The sequence below is a fragment of the Oryzias melastigma genome, linkage group LG15 (genome assembly GCF_002922805.2).
Source record: "Oryzias melastigma strain HK-1 linkage group LG15, ASM292280v2, whole genome shotgun sequence".
In the NCBI taxonomy this organism is placed as follows: Eukaryota; Metazoa; Chordata; class Actinopteri; order Beloniformes; family Adrianichthyidae; genus Oryzias; species Oryzias melastigma.
Window position 1 is genome coordinate 31,227,775 of NC_050526.1, and position 4,716 is coordinate 31,232,490.

General features: G+C 46.6%; 1 protein-coding gene across 1 annotated transcript in view; it reads right to left on the reverse strand.

Annotated features, from left to right (window-relative positions):
- The window catches only part of scara5 (scavenger receptor class A, member 5 (putative)), a gene marked incomplete in the record, with an annotated part of 46,459 nt that extends 45,766 nt beyond the window's left edge, over positions 1-693 (reverse strand). The window contains 1 exon segment of the mRNA XM_024264018.1: positions 570-693.
- Positions 694-4,716: the final 4,023 nt, after the last annotated feature.

Consider the following 4,716-nt stretch of genomic DNA (forward strand, 5'->3'; position numbering starts at 1 on the left):
GGGGGGGGGGGGGCAGCCTTCAGCAGGAGCTCACATGCACACTCACGAGCACGGAGAGCTCCTGCTATAACAGCGTCTGCTGTAGATGTTCTCTGGCCTGAAGAGGGGGCTCATGATCCTTGGGTTAGGGTTCCAGCTGACTTTTCATTAAGGGGGGGTCACATAACTGTGCAGCTGCTAAGAAACGCTCCCCCCGCCCCCCTTATTCAGGAGCGTGCGCGTGAACGATGACGGTCAGAGTTTTCTTACTAGATGAAAACTTGGACAACCAAATTACTAATAGACATGTCTGAGCGGTTGTAGATTGGGGCGTGCGCGGGCCCTGCGCGTGAGCTGTGAAACAGATGTGAGGCGGAAGTTTTCCAGTTGTTTCACAATAAAAGCTCCACGTCAAAGTTGTTTTCAGACCCCGAAAGGCTTCCGTCAGACCGGAACCCGTTCTGAAAAATCCAAACACTTTTTCCTTTTCATCCACAAACTCAGCAGCACCTGCGCGTGCACGCCGCGTGTGCTCAGATTACGTCATGTAAACAGAAGATCAGGCACGTTCACTCACACCTCCAACACACCTGAGCAGCACTCTTCCTCACGTCCTCCTGCGGCGCGCGACACCCTGCAGACAGCAGCTCTGTGGTCCGGACGGGTCCACATTTGGAATGAAATACCCGCACGTTGTCACGTGACTACTGCCACAACCTGGATCAAAACAAAAACGGCGTATCAGCGCCCTCTGCTGCTGTGAGAGCGCAGAGGTTCCCTTTCTGACTGAGAGGATTCTTTCTATAGATTTATTTCTTAAAGAACCTTGAGGGACGTTGTTGAAATATCAAAATCATAGTGAAAACTCTGAAAGTTCTCAGAACTACATAAAGACTACAGAGCATGGCTCCAGGCTGTTGCAAGTTCGCCTGTGACAGAACGGCTCCACCACAGGGGGGAACTCTCTGGGTCTTGATACACCTGTTTTTTCTTTTAAAATCTGCTGAATCAGGTTATAGTTCAACGGTGACATTCTGAGAAGTTAATTTCCTTTGATTTAAAAAAAAAATATTTAGCAGAACAAAAAATACTTTAGGGCTGCACGGTGGCGCAGTGGTTAGCGCTCTTGCCTCACAGCGAGAAGGCCCCGGTTCAAATCCCGGCTGGGACCTTTCTGTGTGGAGTTTGCATGTTCTCCCCGTGCATGCGTGGGTTTTCACCGGGGACTCCGGCTTCCTCCCACCGTCCAAAAACATGCTTCATAGGTTCATTGGTGACTCTAAATTGCCCCTAGGTGTGAATGTGTGTGTGATTGAGGCCCTGAGACAGACTGGAGACCTGTCCAGGGTGAACCCCGCCTTCGCCCATCAGTAGCCGGGATAGGCTCCGGCACCCCCGCGACCCCAAAAGGGAAAAAGCGGTCAAGAAGATGGATGAATGAAAAAAAAATACTTTAAATCTTCAAAGTTTTATCAAAACTATTACACACAAAGGTTTTCACAAACAACCGAGTCGTGCTTTAAAAAATAAACATGAACAAAAATACTTTTATGTAAACATGATTTATAGATGAATTCTGAAAACATTGACTGGACTTATGGAGTTCTGCTTCAACATGCTGATGCTGTTCTCCAAAGTTCTATTTGAGACTTGAGTAAAATGTCATTACTGGTTCTGCTGTGGTCCCACTCTGGTTCTGGTTCTGGGGGTTCCATATTTACGGCATGTCTTAAAATTACCACCTCGGACGAACTTCCTTTGACGGACGCCGCTTTCCTCCTCCATGGCCAACCACAGGGGCAGCAGACGCAGTAGGAGGTAGTAGTTCCATAAAATGGTTTGCTGTCGCATGTGGGTTTGGACCGCCCGAGCCAAACATGACCCAGGCGTTGCAGTGGTGGCAGGTGCGATGGGGCGCCCTCCAGTGGGGACAGCAGCAGCAGCAGGCTGTCCACCTGCTTGCAGGAGCTTGTCTTCAGCTGTGGGAGAAGACATAGCATTTTGCCACGAATGTTGATGGTGCTTCTTCTTGGTGTTGAAGTTGCAGTTCAGCAACTAGATCAGGCAGAGTCCACTACTTAATGAGACTCTCATTTCTTGTTTTTTCTGCTGAAGCCTATGAATGAATCCCCAGCATCATGTAAATGTCTAAAGTCATGACTACTTAAGGCAGCCATGGGTGGTAAACAAGGATGAGGCTGATGGTTGTCCAGCTTTTGATCAACATCAGGGTGGATCAAGTCCAGCTTTCTGTTTGTAGAGGAATGAGGTAATGGCCCAGTCACACTGTCGGCGATCTGTCAGGGATTATGGCCCAGTCACAAATCAGTTGCGATGCGTCGGCGATGGGTAAAACCCGGGTATTTGAACAAAATCTTGAGAGAGATCTCACGATTTTACACCCGTCGGAGGCGCTCTCCGGACGCCTGCAGCTTGTTGCAGATTTTTTAGGCATTGCCACACCCGTCGCGGTCCCCAACTTTCAACTTAAAATTCTACGATTGCTCGCAAGATTTGACACCCATTTTGGGCATCCCAGACACAATCTCCGATGACCTACGATACCCTCCGATATCTGCGAGCGTCTTTTCTTTTAATTTTCGCCCCTGGTCTCTGTCTGTTTTTGCTCTACCTCCTTCTTCCTGCTTTCTCCTTTCCTCCTCCCCTTGGTCCTCCCGTCATCGGAGACGATCACAGAAAGCGTACGAATCGTCGCAGGACGCCTCCTATTCAGTCTGAGGGCACCACCGACGGGTGCAAAATTGTGAGATCTGTCTCAAGATTTTGTTCAAATCTCCCGGGTTTTATCCCTCGCCGACGCATCGCAACTGATTTGTGACTGGGCCATAAGGAGCCTCCTTGAAATGGAAATGATTGTCAGAAATGTTCAGTAGGACTACAATCTACAATAAAATCATTATATCTGTAATGAGTTTTTTTTTGTCCACAGTTTATGCTTGAAATGAACCAGATCAATTAAAAGTTGGACTTCTGCATCGTTAGGACTGCTGGGTCTAATCCACATGCAGTGTAGAAGATGTGGACATTCCATCGGGTCATAATGAGGTCTGAGGTGAAGATGAGGCGCTGCTATGATCATGGTCGGGGTCATCTTCAAATGACACAGGAACAGCGGCGCCCTCTATGATATCTTCTTCGTCATGTCAGTCCTGACCATCAGCTCCTCCTCCAGGGCCTAGAAATGGGAGCCGGTATCTCCAGTGAGACTGTATAAGTATGGGAGCCGGTGTCTCCCATACTTATACATACATACCTATTACCGCTCAGGTGGTAATACTCAACTCCATCTATAAAGCACTTTAAACAAAACAGGGCTCACCAAAGTGCTGAACAAAGCATAAAATCAGTAAAAACACATAACAGATAAGACATAAGACTATTATTACAATAAAACCAACTCAATTAAAAGCCAAACTAATAAAATATGTTTTAAGAGCAGATTTAAAAGTGCAAAGTGAGTCCATCTTTCTGAGGTCCAGAGGTAAGTTGTTCAAAATCTTAGGTCCAAAGACTGAATAGGCTCGATCACCTCTCAGTTTCCTCTTGGTGTTGGAAATGACTAACTTCATCTGGTCAGCTGACCTGAGGGAGCAAGAAGGTGTGTACACCTGGATTAGGTCTGACAGGTAGTTTGGAGCGAGACCGTGAACAGATTTAAAAACAAATAAAAGAATTGTGAAATCAATGCGTAAATGAATTGGGAGCCAATTAAGTGATGCTGAAACGGGAGTAACGTGCTCGTGTTTGTGTGCACCAGTTAAAAGACGGGCAGCACCATTCTGGACTTTATCACTGAATTAATATGAGCTTTTAAAGTAAAGTTGTTGTCCAGTTTCACACCTAAACTATCGGTTTCAAATAATAAATGTAAACATCTAAATCAACATGTGCCTTAGAGATGTCACTCGGGCCAAATAACAGAACCTCAGTCTTTTCCTGATTTAAGCGTAAGAAATGACATGATATCAATGCTTTATTATCATCAAAGCATTGTAATAACTGTTGAGGAGAATATGCTTCTTCCTGGTTTAACGGTATGTAAATCTGGCTGTCGTCAGCATAAAAGTGGAATGAAATCCCATGTTTTCTGAGAACTGACACACATGGAAGCAGGTACAGTGAAAAAAAGAAGAGGTCTGAGAACAGAACCCTGAGGTATGCCACACGTAAGAGGTGTCGTGCAAGACTCTGTAGCTCCAAGATGGACACAGAAGCACCTATCAGTAAAGCCTGATCTGAACCATTTTAAAGCACTACCTTGAAGGCCCACCCCAATGTAGCCACGAGGGGGCCCAAGCCAGGGTCTCAGAGGGTTGTGTCAGGAAGGGCATCCGACGTAAAATCTTGCCAAATCAAATATGCGAATCAGACCTACGATATCCATACCGGATCGGTCGAGGCCCGGGTTAACAACGACCGCCATCGGTGCTGTTCACCGACAGGGTGCCGGTGGAAATTGGACTACTGTTGGTGGAAGAAGGAGAGGAGGAAGGCGGGATGGAGAACAGCAGAACATGTGATAGAAGTGGAGAAAGTGGAAGAGCAAGGGCTGATGAGGGTCCAATATTTTTAACTTTGTCAATAAAAAAAATCTGAAAGATCTCACAAACTCTGGTTTAGTTCTCCAGAGAAGCTGCTTGTTGTGGGGTAGAAACTCAGGGGCTAATACTTGGATGCAGTGCTGTGGGGTAAAAGCTCTGGGGCTTTTGTTTATGG